Source organism: Opisthocomus hoazin, chromosome 9 (genome assembly GCF_030867145.1).
Source record: "Opisthocomus hoazin isolate bOpiHoa1 chromosome 9, bOpiHoa1.hap1, whole genome shotgun sequence".
Taxonomy (NCBI): Eukaryota; Metazoa; Chordata; class Aves; order Opisthocomiformes; family Opisthocomidae; genus Opisthocomus; species Opisthocomus hoazin.
Genome location: NC_134422.1, coordinates 43,557,562 through 43,576,729, shown reverse-complemented (window position 1 = coordinate 43,576,729; position 19,168 = coordinate 43,557,562). Strand labels below are relative to the sequence as shown.

Genomic DNA, 19,168 nt, shown 5'->3' with positions numbered 1-19,168 from the left:
CTGACACATGCTGTAAAGCAGGTGCATGCAGAAAAGGAGAATACAGCTTGCCCTTTTTCACTGCAGATTCTTGTGTCCACTTCATACAGAATTCATTCATCCGTGGGAGGGAAAGTGGTGTTTATCTGCTTGAAAGTCACGGTGGTCCTGTGGGGACTGAACCACAGGACTAGGGGATTTGAGCTTGGATTTATGTCAGCAGCAGGGAAAAAGGAGAGGAGCATAACCTACACTGTTAGCATCCATTTACACTGCGATCCTTGTGAGTCTCGTGGAGCACAATACCGGTTCCGCACCAGAGAATCTGGTCTGTTGCCCCTTAAAACAACTTGCATCAGTAACAGATGTTAATGCAGCTAACACATTTAGTTATCTTGAGTAGCAGAGTTTATATTCAAAGCGTAATACATTCAGCAAAATATATCACTCTGCTTATTGTTTTGAACGTCCTAAAGTTAGTTAATCTAAGCAAATTCTGATATTGTTTTTTTTTTCGCTACTGACTGTTATTTTTTTTGAAGTACTTATGAAGGGGTGATGGTCTGATTAAAAGGCTTAACTACATTTACAAACAATGCAGGTTTTTCTGTATTTCCAACGGTGCAGCATTTAATTATGTTAAAACGCAATTGCCCTAAATACTGCTTTATAGAATACTATTTCTCCCTTCAAACCTTGTTTCCTTAAATGCTGACAGATTTTATGTTCTTAACTCTCTACGTCAAACTGCATGCAACATCCTGATAATGATTAAAAACTATTTATTTAAAGAGAACATTAAAATTCTTCTGCTAACATTGACCTTTGACAGGCTGCTCACACTGTACGGAATTGGATGTTTTCCTCCTGATTTTTTTTAAAAAAACAGGTAAGTACTCTAGCGCTGAGGCGTTATAAGTGACTTTTCCTGGAAAGAATGCACAATTGCATTCAACAGGGCAGTGTCAGATCATTTAGAAAAATATCATAAGAGTCATAATATCTTTCAGTAAGTGCTAGGCTGCAGGATGCAATGAGCACAGATTCTTACCTGTGTGGTCAAAATTACCAAAACCTAGAAAATACAGGCTGAATGAAATGTTGGCTTCTACTGGAGTCTGTAGCACTTACTAGCTGAGTTTACTAGGACAGAATTTTTGCCCATTATATTTTGTAACCAGAGTTCATGACTACGTACCCAAAAGTGTATAACTTTCTGTAGTCTCCTGTGCATTTTCAAGGTAGTCACTATTCCTGATAGAATTTGTGGCCAAAGACAGTGTTGTGATCATTTGCTCTGGTGTCCTGCGTAAAATATCTCAGAAATGGTTCCATTGTAATTCATTCTACCTGAGGGCAGAAGGGTGGACTAGACCTGTATGAGTAAATCCATGGTCCACAGACCCTGGTGGTATCCTAAACAAGAGATGGTGGCCTCATCACGTGTAAAGAATTGCAGTTACAAAAAGCAAATAAAACCTCATACAAATACATTTTTGTGTGAGTTAGCAGCTATGTGTCATTGAATTTTGACACGCAAAGTCAGGAATTGGGTCATAGTATTATAATTTTTCTATTTTAAATGAAGGTGGTACATATGGTAACATTTTAATTTAGTACAACTTCCTTTGCCTATATGCTAAAAATTTGTCACATGCCTTCCCACCAAAAAAAGAATACAACATTTTCCATAGTTTTTTTTTTTTTTTTTTCGCCAAAGTACTATCTGGTCCTTGGATTTTAAAAAAGGTTTGGAAACAGTGTACTAGATGGCCTCTCTATTTCTTCCCATCCTTTCCAATACATTTCAAAAAAAGTGAGGAAAGTTCTGAACATATATGGACTGTAGAAAGAAGGCAGCTTTGTGCCTTGGAACATCAAACTAGAACTTGGTGGCCAGGTGCTCCTATGCTGTCAGATAATTTCCTATCAGTGTATCTAGTTAATATGATCTGAATCATCATTCTTGGGTTCTGGCTAAGGTGCTGTTTTGTGAGGAACTCCAGCTAAATCACTTAATATCTCCATTTGTCCCTTGATACATACCTAGCTAAGAATGTGTCTAGCAGTCTCCCACAGTGTCCTGTCAGTGCAGAAAGGCTACGTTTTGCCAAAGTGAAGCTTCTTTATTCAACTATACTGTAGGTGTAAAATAATAATGGTAAAAACACTTAATGCCAGAGCAGCAGTCAGGTTTTTGTCAAGCCCCTCTGTTAAGGTAATAAAGTTTGCATTAATCTGTCAAATCAAGAAATAGCCTCTTCCTGGATCAGAGTTTGAAGAAGTGCATTGGGAAGGGTCATGGAAGTAGAACAGCTGTCATTTGCAATGCAGCAGTATTATTCGGTAAACTATGTGAACACCTAAATGCTGTAAATACACTTTTTTGTATAGTGCTGCTAGTAAATTTACAGTTGAAGTTGGTTTTAAGTAGTATGAAATTTTTGTGGTTCTATTATAGTAGAAGAAGCTGTATTCCAACATTAGTGAAAATATGAATTGCAATGATGAGATGAAACGTATGAAAAGGAAGAACAAATAACCAAAAACCTTCAAACAAACTTGACTGAACCCTTCGATTACGTTTTTTCCCCCAGTATACAAAATCAACAGGGAAAGTTTAATCCCTTTGTAACAATAGTGACAGTGAAATCTGTTGCTACATTGAAATGGCGATTGCAAAGGAATTAAGCCTTGTGCATTAAAATATTGCAAATTATGTTTTGGGGTTTTTTCAGTGAACCGAATAGATGCACTCAAGTACACTTATTATAAATGAACAAAGAAAATACCCTACCATCTGTCTGTAAAAGCAGATTTTAGCCATAGAGTCTTACATGGAATTTAAAATTAAGCTTTTACAATTTAACATAAAAGCTTTATGTTTGACTGACTTCATTATGGCCACATTTTGGTTTAGGATTTCCACTGTAAACAACTTTCTTGTTATGTTTCTATTGCCTCAAATAATCTGGTGGGGAAAAAAATGATGACCTACTTCAGTCTAATATTGTGTCTGGGTTTGAGTCCATTATTTAATAAATGCAATATACAATGTTGAATGAAAAGGTTACGTCTTTTACTATGCAGTCACAAAATTTTATGTTCCAGATCTTGATATCCTCTTCAGTCTTCACTTGGATAAAATTCCTACTTGATTCATTCTGAAGTTCTTAATCTACTCTTCGCACTTTCAGACTTGAAGTGGTAGGACTTGTCTGTTGTTCATGCATTTAGTGCTCACTGGGGTGTGATGTAACTGAACTTACGAAGCATGCAGCTAGAAGCAGAAGCAAACTGTCCAGGGAGTAGAAAACAGTTCATGCTTAGATTAGAAGTCAAAATAATAGCATTGTGCTTTCAAACAGAAATTGTGCCATTCCCTTCTCCCTTGCCATCTCTTCCCAGTCATGGGATCACCCCTCTGTCGTATCAGGGCTTGTGCCACTTGGATTGCGTGGTGAACCCATTCGATTTGCATACTCAGCAATAAAATACACACTTTTATTGGGTTGGTGCTCTGGCGTTTTAGTGAATAGAACATTCTTTGCCATGCAGTTTGGTGGTTGCCAAAGCAGATGTAAAATAAGGGATGGGACTTTTTTTGAGTTTGAGGAGAACTGGTAGGGATTTGGATCTCACCTTTTTGGTGGTGGTGAGATGTTAACTTGGGTAAAGCTGCAACATGAAACTACATTTTTGTAGCTTTTATAGTACTGGTAAATTTTAATTCTAAAATCTAGAAATGCACACCCAGGAAAAAATACGTTAAATTTTTCTCATTTCATTCAAAGATTTGAAGGTGTGTGGTATCTTGTGTGAGTCCAGAACATTGTATGTTCAGTTCTAGTCCACTGGTTCAAAGATTTGAGAAAATAGCGAGTGCTGGACACGTTCCAGTCAGGGACTGATAAATCTTTGCTTAATTGGGTATCAGCCATATGGTGCAGTTCAAAGGTCTAAGCAAAAATGTGCTGCTGCTGCTTCATTTTTGAGCTTTGCATTAGTCTACTTGCTGCGGGAGAAAAATATTTCTTTTTCCGCCACCTTCTGTTTATGTGTCAACCTAGCACTTCTCAGAAAAAGTAGACCTCATACCTGAAATAGGAAGCTTCAACAAGCTTCTCCAGATCTTATGTAATTCTAGGCAAATTGAGAGGTTCAACAAATGGACACTAATTATATTCTCCAAAATATGCCAAGTTGTAATCATGATGATTTTTAGGTAGTTATATTGCCTGGAATATTTTGTTTTTCTCAGAATGTTGTACTTGTCTTTGTGTAAGTAATGTTATAACTTCATGGATGTAATGTTATAACTTCATGGATGGAGAGCAGCCCTGCTGAGAAGGACTTGGGGTTCCTGGGGGATGAGAAGCTGGACACGATCCGGCAGTGTGTGCTGGCAGCCCAGCAGGCCAGCTGTGCCCTGGGCTGCATCCCCAGCAGCGTGGGCACAAGGTGAGAGAGGGGATTCTGCCCCTCTGCCCCGCTCTGCTGAGACCCCCCGGGAGTCCTGTGTCCAGCTCTGGAGCCCTCAGCACAGGACAGAGCTGGAGCTGTGGGAGCGGGGCCAGAGGAGGCCCCAGCAATGATCCGAGGGCTGGAACCCCTCTGCTGGGAGGAAAGGCTGGGAGAGCTGGGGCTGGGCAGCCTGGGGAAGAGAAGGCTGCGGGGAGACCTGAGAGCAGCTGCCAGTGCCTGGAGGGGCTGCGAGAGAGCTGGAGAGGGGCTGTGACAAGGGCATGGAGTGATAGGACAACGGGTCATGGCTTTAAACTGGAAGAGGGGAGAATGGTTCCTCTCTGCGCAGCTAGCAAGTCTAGCTCCACTGCAAATGATCAACGGCAGTCCTACTCAGTAGGAGAAAAAAGGACTTCTCAGCTAGGACATCTGTCTTTAGTGAAAAATGTGTGCATACCTTTACCCTTTCTGTGTTGCCTTGCAGGCCAGGCACTGTGGGATTTGAGGTCTTCTGTGGCTATTTAGTTTTTCCCTGAAACCGGACAAAGATGTTTCCTGCTTTTTTATTTTCAGCCACAGCTCCTTGCTAACAGAGGGGGGCATTTTGGAGGACATTTCTTCAAGGGATGTCTTCACGTAGGGACGAGAGGAAAAAGTGAGTTCACGTGAACCGTAAGAATCAGGTCATTCTATATAACGATTAATAAGCAGCACACCCAATTCACAGAATCACAGAATGGTCGGGGTTGGAAGGGACCTTTGTGGGTCATCTAGTCCAACCCTCCTGCCGAAGCAGGGTCACCTACAGCAGGCTGCAGAGGACCTTGTCCAGGTGGGTCCTGAATATCTCCAGAGAAGGAGACTCCACAACCTACCTGGACAGCCTGTTCCAGTGCTCCGTCACCCTCAGAGGGAAGAAGTTCTTCCTCGTGTTCAGCTGGAACTTCCTCTGCTTCAGTTTGTGCCCATTGCCCCTTGTCCTGTCACTGGACACCACTGGAAAGAGTCTGGCCCTGTCCTCCTGACACCCACCTTTGAGATATTTATAAGCATTTACAAGGTCCCCTCGCAGCCTTCTCTTCTTCAAGCTGAACAAGCCCAGCTCCCTCAGCCTCTCCTCGTAGGAGAGATTCTCTAGTCTCCTCACCATCCTCATAGCCCTCCGCTGGACACTCTCTAGCAGCTCCTCATCTTTCTTGAAGTGGGGAGCCCAGGTGCAGGACTCTGCAGTTGCCCTTGTTAAACCTCATCAGGTTCCTCTCTGCCCAACTCTCCAGCCTGTCCAGGTCACACTGAATGGCAGCACAGCCTTCTGGTGTATCTACCACTCCTCCCAGTTTGGTGTCATCAGCAGACTTGCTGAGGGTACATTCTAACTCTTCATCCAGGTCGTTGATGAAGAAGTTAAACAAGACAGGGCCCTGGGGGGACACCACTAGTAACTGGCCTCCAACTAGACTCAGCGCCGCTGATGACAACCCTCTGAGTTCTGCCATTCAACCAGTTTGAGGATGGGGCCAAGCTCTTTTCAGGTCATGGATTCCAATCATCAACATTCTACCCAACTGCATTTGACTAACTGACCGACTAGAATTGACGAAAGAGTTGGGGAAGGTAAAGCCCTAGTAATTATCACCATTCTGAATTGAATTCCTAGCCAAAATAACAGTCTCAGTATCTGTTCTTTAGACGACTCTGTGGATTCTTAAATGCAACGTATAGTCCTTTCATAAATGGAAAAGGATATAAGAAAGCTATGGTGGGTGGAAATCGTGTCAAGTATCTATTTTGAATGCGACTTTAAGAAGGTTTAGCTGGATTAGGCACAGGCAGAAAGCTTCTTTGTTGATTCTTCAGGCTTTCAGAGTGGCTTTATTTCTCTGGCATTAATGTTTATTTGTTCTGTGCAGGTTAAATGTGGCTGAAGTGTTTGTCAGTTCTCTCTCAGTTCATGAGAAGTTGTTTCCATTGCTGATCTTGCCTGTTAGTGAAATGTATATTCATGTTACCCTGTTTGCTAAAGAACAGTGAAGTACAAGCGTCTCCTGAAGAGAAGCTCCCAGTTACAGTGAGAAGTATATTATTTCTGCCACAGCTGCAGGGGCATTTTCCAGCTCTGCTAATTCCACATTCAATCCTATGTAGGATGCAGAAGGAATTAATGTCACTAGGGTAACCTGCTGCCTGGTTGCCAAAGAAATTACTGCTCTCTTCAAATCATTTAAAGAAAACTCATTGGTAGTATAGCTTGCTCACTTAATATCTGCTGTACTTGCTTACTAAATGCATCTACGTGGTAATTGTTGCTGTTGTGGGAAGCGGAAAGACTCCTGAAGAGACAGTTTGAGGATTTTAGTCAAAGTATGGACCACATGTGTGATTCAAGTAGCTGTTGTTACTGTCTGGAGAGGTGTAAACGAATGTGAAGAGGGGCATCGGGTAAATCCTCTGGGATTTGAATCCTAGTTGTATTAGTGATGTGGCAGTCCAGTGCCACCTGCTTGAGCCTTTTGCACTCTGCCTTCAGTGGGGAAAACAAGGAATTGTCCCACTACTGCCAGTACAGAGCTTTAAATTCTCCAGGGTTCTGATACCGATTTGTGATCCTCTTTTCAGCCTCACTAGTGTCTTGATACCTGCACAATCTTTGTGTCTTTTGTCTGCTCAGCATTCTGTTGGACTGTTTCCCCCCAGACTCCTTTTACTTGCTTCAGCAAGAATATTCCAAAAGAACAATGTGTTCTTTTTCTTCAGTTACAGAAGCTTCCTGATTTTACAAAAGCATGATCCATTGGTGCTAGAACATACTACCTCAATACAGCCTGCATATACTGCACGCTTTCACGGCAGGTGTGGCTGACACATTTATAAGTCAGATAGCAAGATCAGGAAAGTGTGGTTTATGGGTGATGTTTCAGGATGACTTTGGATGCAGTGTGTGTGGATCTAATCCTGTATTACTTGCCTAGGGGTATAGTTCAAAAATTAAACCTCTGCAAGTACCAACAGAAACTGACGATTGCTTGTATCATCCTAACTTTAACCACAATTCAGTGATCTTTATGCTTATTTCAGTAACTAGCTGGAAGCATTAGGAACTGCGGCAGCTTTATGTATCCAAAGAACTATTTACAGAATTTCATAGAATTTTATTGGTAGGAGATTGCTTTAATATTTGCAATCAATGTACGTCTCATTAATGGTTTAAATTTTTCTAAATCAAAACTTGGCTACATCTTTACTTGCTTTGTATATTAACGTTCCTCTAGGTCCAAGACCAGAAGGCAGACTCAGGTAAGCGCTCAGAGATGTCCGCGGGAGCTTTTGCCAGACTAGGGTCTGCAGATCTGAGCTCTGACCAGGTTACCCCACACGGCCCGGGGCAGCGGCTCTCTGCTCTGCACACCAGGAGGGTGGAGAGCTGCTGCGAAGCCCCTTGGCTCTCTGGCTGGCTGAACGCCGGCCCTGGCACCAGGTAGTACCAGATGGCCACAGCTCCCCAGGGCCCACGGACCAGCTGCAGGCGACTGGAGCAACAGACCCCGGGGGTGCATTCCCCCACCGTGCCCTCCCCTCTCTCCGCTCAGATTGCAGGGGTGTGTGGCCTCCCACGGGGCGGACTACTCCGCACTCAGTCAGGGACTCTTTTATGTCACAGAAATCCCCAGCTGGGGAGCTGCAGATGGTTTTCACTCTCATTAAGTCTTTTGTGGAGCACAAAAGAGGCAGGACAGGCCAGAGAATATGTCCTGCAGATTTTGGCACCTAGGGTGATTCTTTCAATTAATATTTTCACCTGCTGCGCAGTAATCCGTCTAGAAGTCTCATGAAACATTACATTTCCATCCCATGTGAATGTCCTTCCAGTTGATCCTTTTAGCCTTTTTATGTTTGGCTTTTTAATGCTCACAGCAGAGAAACTCTTATTTTGGGTAGTCAGCTTGGCCCGTTGTCTTGCAGTGAGTTGAGTTGCTGGGAAAAGATGAAATCTTCCTATAGAATGGCATTTGTTGTCTTTTAACACTTCTAGCTGTTCTGTAGAAAAGTTGCTGTCTTAAAGGGCATTGTTCTTCATACACCCTCCTGCTGATCACACTGTGCTAGATGATGACCTTCAGTAATGCTTCATCGAGTCCTGCTTTGTTTGCTCTACCTGATAACCGAAGAGAAAGGAGACGGGAAGTACTGGAATATTGCTGCATTTTCTGTATTTACTGTTTGCTGAGAAGTCCTCTTTGGCTTTTTCTGTACTCGTCTCCTAAGTATTTGTGTGGGAATTAAGAGATACTGCCAGGCAAAATGTGTATTGCTTCTTAATATTAGTGTCTAATGAATTACATTAAGTATATGTCCTCTTTTGTTAAGTTACCGATGTCCAAGGTTAGAGCAGCTGAAGATCCCTCTTATAGAGGGTGCATCCTTATCTCAGCATGTCATAGGTTTTCATCACGTACAGAACTTTAAGGGCATTAATTAGAAATTTTGGATGTCTAATTTATTTTTATGGTAAAAGGTTTTTACAGTTCATAGCATTTTGCAGTTCTTTTACTGAATAATTTGTGGGGATGACTGAAAATTGTTTTTTCTTCAGTGAACCCTTTTTCAAGAAGGTAACACAAACATTCTTTGGGAGTTTTAGTATTCTAGTACTACTTCAGCTATGTTTATGTCCTAATCTCCAGGCGAGAGTAATATAATTTTTCCAGTTTCCACCCAGTAATAGCTTTGCCTCAGATACATGTAACTTAAGTTTAAAAAGATATTTCTCAGTCTGGAAGGGTGCTGCCATAGGTCGTGCACTGCACATCTCTGTTACAGAATGTTGTCAGAGCCCCAGCGAAGACAGTAGGAACACCCACTTGGGCAAAGCTGATTCTGTATGAGTTTCTGTCACATTGGTTTCTTTCGTATTAACTTTTTGGGAAATGAGAGATTAGATGGATCCAGGTAGGGAGGGGAAAAAAGAAAAAGCAATAGAGTTGAAAAGAAGAGAAAAGACAGCTGTGTGCTCCAGGAAAGCAGGCTGGTTTTCTCTGTGCTTGTGTCTGTTGAAGGTTAACCACCCGTTGCCCTAGTGCATGGCTCTGGAAAGTTAGCTCGTTCCTTGTTAGCATGGTGTCTGTAGGTGTGTAAGCACCCACGAAGGCAGAAGTAGCAGTCCCTCTGTGATATGTGTTCAGTTTCTAGTGTGCACCCAACTCTATTTGGTTTCAGCCAGCAGAAGATAGAAAAGAGGCCTAAATCATGCCAAAGACACAGGAACTGCCAATAAAGAGCTATGCACATAGCATCACATGCAATGTGGGTATACCAGAAATAGAAGCATGGGAATCAACAAGTTTGTAATTACTGGAAAGCAGTAGTGCTGTACTTCTACAAATGCTTTATATTTTACTGTTGTTGTGATCGCTGCCATTTACGTTTGGGGGGAAGTCAAGGGGATTTAAAGATCCATATGAATTCACATTTTTGCTGAGTGGAGACAGGATTTTTCTAGCATGAGCGCAAGAACATTCACAAAATCCATTCTGAGTGAGAGAAACATGAATATCCAGTGTATGATTTATGTGGTTTTTTTAAAATTTGACAGATGAGAAGTCTTAACTTAAAGACAGTCTGCACTCGTGTCACACCGTCAAAGGGCTTTTACAGCTTGCAAATCCACTGAGAATAATTCATTAGATAACGGTTTTCATCTTCTCAGTTTCTCATCATCATAGAAATGTCATCATAACCAAAAACAAAGCACAAATCATTATAAATGTTATGAAACTCTTGGCATTATGCCCCATTTTTTCTCTTTTCATCTAGTTTCAGAAAGCAAAATAGGCAATATATCATCAATACCAAGTCCAGGTACAGCTGAAGAGAGGGATGTAGCTAAGAGTGCCCACATCACCATTAGCCTGTATGGGATCATCCAAATCTGAGCCTTTAGTGTAAATCCAGACAGATTTATTGCAATGGTACGTCAGAGTAGTGCTCTCTGAAGTGTAAGGAGTCAGGGAAAATCTGTGTAAGCCTAATCGGTTTACACACAGTTTTGCACACCAGGCATGTTTAAACTGCCCTGTAAGTGCCAGTGCATGCCCGATTCACGGAGAAGAACTGAAACAAAGTTTTAAAGCTTCAGCTAGATGGAAGAGCGTTAATGACTTTCGTGGCTTGACCGACTTTAGAATCGGGCACACGACGCTGGTATCTGGAGCAGTTTGGTGTCGCTCGAAGGGGCTGGGCAGCACGCTCCCCCCTCGTGCTGAAGGCCAGGGCAGAAGCGCCATGGGCTGCAGTACAGAGAGGGTGCCAGGCCCGGGGCTCTGGGGATACGCTGCGAGCTGTACAAAAGGTACGCCGTGCTTTGACAAACATTAAATTGATATAGTTGCCAGCTGGTTGTTCTGAAGAAGCAGGTCTACGGAAACCCATTTAGTTGCCTGCGTATTGGCAGATATGTCTAATGTAGAAAACAGATGTGGAATGGGCTGATGTGTGCTCCTTGCTTGTGGGGAGATTTTGACTTGGTGTGACTCAGAAAAGCAGAACCGTGAGATGCTGTCTCATAAGGGTAACCAGGACCTGGATGGAGCGTGTAAGAAGAAGTGAAATGTGTCCATTTTTCTGTCACTGGCATTACTGTGCTTTTGCTGGGCTGGGGTTCTGCGGCGTGTTTCCCATCGCTGCGCGTGCTTGAAGACTTAATTTCATTTACACGTTTGCAACCACATTTTCCTATGAAAACACTCCTGAATTCATTGCGACGGACAAAGAACGGGTAAAACCGCCGGGAAAGCAGGCAAGGTGGGGCTGATGGCACCCCGCTGCTGTCAGAGGGACGGGGTGCAGGACGCGGCTAAAGCCGTGCGGGGCGGCTCACGCTCACCCTGACGGCGCTGGCAGCGCTAGCAACTGTGCGTGAATGCAGACACCCAGCCGAGAAACTGCCGTTTCGGAGCAGCGCTGCGGCGGTGCTTTCCCCCCGGTAGCGGTTACAGCCCCGCGGCTGCGGGACCGCCCCGGGCGGGCTCCTCGCCGCCCCGACCCCCTTCACCCGCCCGGGGGGCCGGGCTCCCCGCAGCGTGGCGGGGCCCGGGCGGCCGCCGAGCCGCGGCCTGGCGGGATCCCCCCGCCCGGCGTTCTCCGGGGACGGCGGGCGGCTGCGTAAGGGGAAGGTGCCAGCGCGGGGGCGGAGGGACGCCGGCGGGCCCGGCGCTGCGGGGGCGGGGGGCGGCGGGCCCGGCGCTGCGGGGGCGGGGGGCGGCGCTCGCCCCGCTGTGGGCGCGGAGGGGCCGCGGGCGGGAGCCGCCCGACCGCCTGCCCGCCTGCCGCAAGGACGGGGTGATTCCGGCCTCCCCGCAGCCCGCCGCGGAGCCGCAGTGCGCGCCTCGGCCAGGTGAGTAGGCGCCGCGGGGCCGCGGGGCGCGGCCGAGCCCCAGGGCGGGCAGGTGCGGGGCCCCCGCTCCCCGCCCGCGGTACCGCCGGGCCGCGCCGCCCGGGGCTGCGGGAGGCTGCGGCGGCGGGGCCCGGCGGGGTGCCCGCTGGCTTCCCGCTGCTCGCGGCGGGGCCGGTGCGTTGCTGCTGCCCGGAGAAGCGCCCGCCGCTCCCCTGCCCCTCGCCGTGTCGCGTCGGTCCGTATCTGCGCCTCAGGCTGTGCCCCGCGTCCTGCGGCAGGGCCGGGGCGGAGAGGAAGGGCCTCCGCAGCTTCGCAGCAGCGGAGTGTCCTGTGTGCCCGAAACACGGCCCAGTGACAGTGCGGGGGGAAGCAGGCTGGTGTTCACCTGTTCTCCGTTCTGGGGGTTGGTGGCTGATGTGGAGATCCTGGTTTTTGTGTTTTGTTAGCGCCCTTGTTTTTTTTCTCTTAACCTGCACATCACTACAAACCAGGAGGCTACTTTAAAAAAAAAAAAACAGAATTCTTTTTTGGGCTGTATGATGTCAAAATACAGGGAGTGTGGTGTATGTAGACAGTAATAGTTACATAATTTATTATCTCTTACTTTGTTGATGGATATGTGTCGGGAGCATGGAGAGCGTATTTGTAACATTTTATTTTTCTGTTCTGGGGTGCTGTGTGAGGGGGTCTTTGTGCTGCACTCTGATGTTTGTAAGAGGTTCAGCCCCGAGTCCCTCCTGTACCCGAAATCCCCGCAGGGGCCCTACCGTGCTCCACTTCATAAATGTCCACGGCTGCTTCCTGTATGCTCAGAAACTTCTTTTGTAGATTTGGGTTTTTTCATTCTTCCCCCAAGAATTATTTTTTTCCTGCTAGTCAAACCATTATAAATATTTCAGTAGTAATTCTTCACAGCACTAAGGAACAGAAACAAATGTATGTCATGGATGGATTAAAAAAACTCTCTGCCTGGATGCAGGTGAGCGGTTTGCCTAGTTCTTTGACTCCTTTGGAAAAATTTCCCGTGTAAGATGATAGTGTGTGGCTGCAGCATTGGGCCATAAGGTATGATGTCATTATTAGCATATGAAAGGAACAAACCTAATGCTGCCTTGCAACCCCCAGTGCTGTTCAGGCTCTGGATTTCCAAAAACATGGATGCGTTCGCGTCGGCTGGAGATACCACAGTGGATGCTAGATGCTAGGCCACCTGTGTGTATCCATCTTTTTGTCCTGGAATTTAAAGATACCACCTTAAAATGGGCTCTGGGATTGCGTGGAGCTCATCTGGTTGACTGGAGACCATTTTTGAAGTAGTTTGACTTCACGGAGTTGCAGCTGAAAAGCCTTCCTTCCACTCATCCGTCTGTCTACACAGCCTTCTGGTGGTGCCAGTGCCGGCTCGCGGCGGGTCTTTCGGTCTTGTTGGCACTGTGGAATTGGTTTGGCTTGGAGCATTCAGCGGTCCCCGCAAGGACCCTCTGCCTTCCTTACAGACCTATTTACTATCTTGCTATGTATTTTTAAAGTCAATTTAGCCAATGGGCATTTCTATTTGTTTTACACTTCCAGTACTTTTTCAAACCTAATAGAATGCACAGTGTTATGCCTTTAAGAAGCCTATGATAGTACAGTGGCTGCCAGCCAGAAACAATACACTGTTTTGTCAGATTTCCGGGGAAGAAATGGAATGAATTTTGTGTTGCCCCTTTATAAATGTAACTTTTTTTTTTTTTTTTTCCCCTCCTTTATGTGCCAACATTCTTTAATCTGCAGCTAAAGCTCCGGCTCCGGTATGCTGCAAAATAAGGGGGCTTTCTGCATACAGGATTCAATCTGCAGATTACATTCTTGAATAATTAAGTGTAATTCCTTTTCCAGTTTTTCTTTTTTTAATCCAGCTCAGCATTTTGTTTTTTTCAAAAACTCTCCTGTAGCCAGACAGAAACAGGATGCTTAGGCTATTGTGTTTACTCCATTGGCTAATGCGTACTGATACAAGGGAGATGGTGACAAAACACCTGTTTGGGTAATGTTACTTAATTGTTTAAAATGAAATGTAAATATGTGCTTAAAATTAAGTAGCAAATTCAAGCCCCCTTGTTTGAGACCATATCCAACAGTGCTGCCTTTCATAGTAGGGGATGCTCTGAGCAGCTGAGCCCAATTTTCTTTAATCCTGCTGGCAGGGTCATTGTCTTCACATGGTCTGTTGCTGATCTTTTGGTTATATTACAAAGGGGGAGAGGCTGGAGTGAAGTTACTCACTTGCTGGTAGGAAGAGTATTAATTTCATTGCCTGACAGATGGAACAGAATTGAACATTTTATATAGAAATCCTCCAGCCTAAAAGAAAAGGAGACATACTCGTGCAACCTTGTGAGCATATGTTTTGGCACTTTGAAGCTAATGGCAGTATACGGGGTGTTTATCTAATCGTAGCAGGGCCCTTTGCAAGATGAGAAGAACTATTATTGTTACAAATTATTTTGATATTTAAGCTTAGTATCTAGAAAAGTTCCCCACCATTTCCACTGCTATTGAAGTAAACTCTGCATGGTTTATAGAGACAGTGATACAGGGGCCTCTGTGATGTTCCTCCGCGGCAGCTTCTTTGTGATCAGTTGGAATACCAGTGGTACTGAAGAAGTGGTTGAAAATGCCATTTCTCTGGCATTAAGATCAACAAAGGTGACAAAGCTTTGTGTCGCGTGGACACGTGTTACAAGGGCACCTCTGCATGGGATGAGATGCCAAGCAGGAATGTGGTCCTAAAATACTGCAGTACTTGTAGGAGAGTTCAAGTAACACTTTTTAATTTTTTTAATATTTTTTACAGAAATGTAGACATCAGTGCTTGAAACCTGTGTCTTTTCTTAAAATTGATTGCATACTTGGTGGAAATAGCACAGTAGTTGCAGCTCTCTTCCAAGCACCTTGATAAAACTTCTGAGTGGCTGTCTTAAGAGACTGCAGTCAGATTGTGGATTCCTGTGGGAAGCGCCAGCCCTGGTCTGTCAGTTCGAGATGTGGTCACTCAATGTACGAGTGTACGTGTTCCCATCGCCGCTTCCAACACGTAGGAATCCTGTTACTTGTTTTGGGAATGTTGGTGTTAGGGTTCCAGGTTCTGCTGACAGGGTGTGTGAGTTCAGATTGCAAGGCAAATGGCTGGTCATATGTAGCCTTGGTATCTCTGTCGTATTTGTGGAGAGCTCTTCCTTCTGCTCGTGACACCCTGCAGTACTGGGGAGAAAATGAAAAGTGACTGAGGCTAAATCAGGTTCGGATGTAGACGGTTATGACTACTGGCTTGATTGTGCCAGGATTTTCTGTTACGTTACGCATACACAGTTTTGTGTCACAACTGTATTTTTTTTATGATTGGGGAGGACTGGTATGCTGATACCAGTTGCTTAATGGACAGTAATACTTGTATTTTGTAACTTGTTTGGTAAATTTGCCTAGAAGTTTGCAATGTTGGAAAAAAAATAGATAATTATGTTTGAAAGATAAGTTTTGAAAGATGAAAAGAAAATTTTGAAAGAGGATCTTTTCTTTGAAGTGTAGTCATCAGCCTCTCTATGTGGCACAACGGCAGCTTGTGTGTGTTCTGAAGAAGCAGTAATAATTGAAATGAATTTGAAATTGAAATGTGAATCCAGCATTACTGGTCCAAAAGACGCGGTTAGTACAGTGAAGCCAAACTTCATGGTTGCAATAGTGCACTATATGTCCTTTAGAATGAAGGAAGTACCCAAAAGTGGATGATTGATGGGTCGTCTGAGATGATTGCTTTTGGGGGGGTTCAGGAGTCATTTTGACATAATTAGTAGTGTGGGGTTTTGTTCTTTATATTAGCACTGGAAATGAAAAAAAATCTTTAAAGAGTAGGATGTTGAAATAAAACAAAATTTACTGTCAAGCTGATGTTTCTTGATGCTGGCATACAACAGATTGTGAGATCAGCAGACAAACTGGGGAGCTCAGGTAGTGCTTTGGTTCGGGTTTCTTAAATGCGTGCCTCTGTTCATTTGTGAAGCTGTATATACACACATATAATTTGACCTGTGGACTTTTAGCCATAAAAATTTTAATAACATTGTCAATATGCCTTTATGCCTTGTATTGACCACCACAGAAAGATATTAGGTAACAAAAATTAACATTTTGATAATAAGCCCACTTAAATATTGCATGGAGGACAGTGAAATGTGTTTTGTTAAGTGCTATGGTGGCCAGGATCCATTGGCTCCGATCCACCTGAAAAATCGATTAAAAGTTTCTGTGCTTGACAAATACAATGTCATTAGTTTAAAAATTCCCTGAAGGCTAGTACTGTAATTAGATGAGCCCAAAGCATGCAGCACTAAAACTCATTTTCTTCCAGGAATGACCCAGCAGTGTCTTTAAAAAAAGAAAACATTGTCTGATCCTTGTCGGGTAGGGTAACCACAGTAAGAAGGAAGAGTTTGCCAGGAATGGGTGTGACAGCTGAAGCCACAGCACCTTATGATCCTTAAAATTTAGCCGCAGCTACATAAAAAACATGATTTATACTCTTGATTCATTGCTCTAGTAAAGATGTCTACATTGTCGTCTTGAACATAATTATTGTTGTCAAGGAAGTACTTTCCCAAGTATTTGTATTGCGTAGGAAAATAGGAAAATGATGAATGTACCTATGGTGGGCTTTCTGAGACTCGCGAAACTTCCGCTGGGGTCAGGAAGGCTATGGCTGTACCCGCTGTCTGAGCGGGCTTCGAGCCTGAACTCGAATGCTCTCGCAGGGTTGTGGCACTGCTTCGCTGGTCGCGGGCTCCTTGGCACTGACCAGTGTCAGCAGCCCAGACGAGGCACAGATCAGGGAAAGCTGTGAACCAGGGACCGTCCCCAAACGGACTGTGGGCAAGACAGCTGCGTTTTGTGAGAGAAGAGCACTGAGCACGTGTGCTGTACTGCATGGCTTCAGCATCTGTTTTCCTGGCCTGTTCTGCATACGAGTGCAGGTGTAGCCATGAGGATGCTGCTGCATGTTTTTGGATAAGAAAAAGCCCCAACTGCATGCTGTTTACCTAGAGAAAAACAAGAAACCGCTGTGCTTTATGAGAAAGCAACACTTAAAGTTTATTGCATGTTGTTGTTTCGTATTTGTGTGTCTATAGAAAAAAATACTTACATGCCCACACAGTGTTTCGTATAATAACTAGCTGCTTATGTTTTGAATAATGCCATGTTGAGTGATGTCCAGGTCTTGCCAAAATACTATTAGGGTCTTGAAAACATGTGTAGCAAAGTATTATAACTAGAATAAAAGACAGAGTTCATGGTTGTCTTAGATGGTGTTTCTGTCTCAACTGTTTGCCTAATAATCTCTGAGTGTGTAGATGTGACACCATTTCCCTTTCATTGCCTAAAAGGTGCTGTGACTTTCTTAAAATAACTTCCAGCAAAATGTAACTTAGACCTAGCTCTACGTTTATAAACACAGTCTATTAGCTTCAGTAAGTGTGTGTTATGAACTTGCTCTGAACTTGGAGAAGTATGTGTTATGCTGGGCTGTTAAGTGTGACAAGTTGATATTTTTCATTATGAAGCTGTTGATTAATGTAGAGGGCCGCTGTAAACACCGTGGTGCTGCTGCTCAGCAGTTGTAAATTGTCACGCTCCTGAATGTTCCACAGAATTCCGGCAATTTCCGCCTCTTGCCTTGGTTTCGGTGTCACACATATAGTTACACGGAACAGTTTAGATGTGGTTTTGTTCCTGATGCCAAAGATGCAGGCTTTTTTTTTTTTTTTGAGAGGGAAGAGGTTTTTTTTCCTCCTTAAGCATTGTATGAAGCATACTGAATATTGCAAATTGTGGCAGGCTGATTTTTCTAGAGCTGGTTTATGCATACATTTATAATAAGTAGGTAAATAAAGTCAAATTGTCAGACCCAACATTCTGAGAGGTGGACTAATCACTGGTTTAAAATTTTACCCTTATTTTCCGTAATTGAGTTAGGGTGGGTGTTTTTTGTTTGTGTACTCTATTGAGGCGGGTGTTGTGTTAATTTTGCCTTGTAGTCTTGAAAATACTAATTTCCAGTGAGATTCCACGTCTTTCTAAAAACTGACTCACTGTTTTGGAAGAAATCTGTGCTTGTACGTTGTTTCATTTCCTCTGGGTACTGATACTGCCTGTGGTTACAGGCATAGACTTCAGTACTGGATTTCCAGCTAGGGTAAGTTCGTAGGTAAGAGGCGTCGGCTTAGATACACTGCAGAGAAGTCTGGTTTTGACTTATGTTGGACTTAAGACGTGTTTGCCTCGTTGTGGTAGGCTAAATCACCGAGACAATTAACTGCCAAGGCCCTAAGAACATGAAGTCAAGAGGTTTTTAAAGCTTGCTTCTGCTTATCTCGGTTTGTAGAGTTTGAGGCACTATAGATACAAGAAGTATGTTCAACACCTCTTGGCGTAAGCTTCATCCGTTAGTCAGCGGTATGGAGACAGCCCTTTATTAAGGGGGGGGGAGCACTAACAAGTTTTGTTTCTTGCTTCTGTAGATAAATTTATTTCTATTACGTTTCTTGATTGTAAGTAGGTGGTATAAATAAAGTTAATATAAGGAGGACTAATGCATGCATTTAATTTTTCTTTTTATTTTAATGGGAGAACTACCATGTGTTGGCATGAAAGAAGGCTTTGTTTTAATCTTACAGCTTTTTTTTTTCCCTTGGTATAAATTGGTTATTCCTGCACTGCTTTTTTTTTTATTTTTTTTTGTGGCACAGTCCATTTTGAATTCTGTTCATAGAAGAAGATGTAAGCCTCAGGTCTTGTGTGTGTCACTGTGTCTTCTTTCCAAGGTTTGTGGTGGTGTTGTCACCATGTAAGTGCTTTTCTTTCCAATGCTTCACTAAAAATCCACCCAGCCAAACGGGAGACTGCTGTGGCGGAGCAAAACACAAGCATTGACAAACTCTCGGGTACCCGACCTGGAGAAATAGAAATACTTTTCCTCACATCTTTCTTCTGTGTAATTTCAGGGTTTTTTTGGTGAGGCTCTAGTACGTGCAAACTTCTGACAGATTAATGCAATTTTTCAAATTAATGACATCTCTTTATTAATGCATAAGGCAGTGTTGGCTATCTGTGTATTAAACAAAGACTTTCACTAAAATACGCATTAATTAACCACATGTGAAACATTTTTAAACAGAAGAGAAACAATCTTCCCAAGTATGGATGATGAGGGGTTCAGTCTTCCAAACGCCTCGGAAATAAGAGAAGCCTGGAACAAGTCATATATCCAAACTTCATTTCCAAAGAAGAAACATATTGACT

General features: G+C 43.7%; 2 protein-coding genes across 3 annotated transcripts in view; one reads left to right on the top strand and one right to left on the bottom strand.

Annotated features, from left to right (window-relative positions):
• HECW2 (HECT, C2 and WW domain containing E3 ubiquitin protein ligase 2) overlaps positions 1–19,168 on the top strand; it is a 176,462-nt gene that overhangs the window by 6,364 nt on the left and 150,930 nt on the right. The window contains exon 1 of one of the 2 annotated variants that reach the window (XM_075430811.1): positions 11,749–11,833. The exons of the other annotated variant lie outside the window; for it this stretch is intronic. The gene's annotated coding sequence lies outside the window, so the exon portion shown is untranslated. Of the gene's footprint in view, positions 1–11,748; positions 11,834–19,168 lie in introns of those variants that run through there. 2 annotated transcript variants of the gene reach the window in all.
• Positions 1–19,168, bottom strand: part of CCDC150 (coiled-coil domain containing 150) — a 68,457-nt gene that overhangs the window by 20,059 nt on the left and 29,230 nt on the right.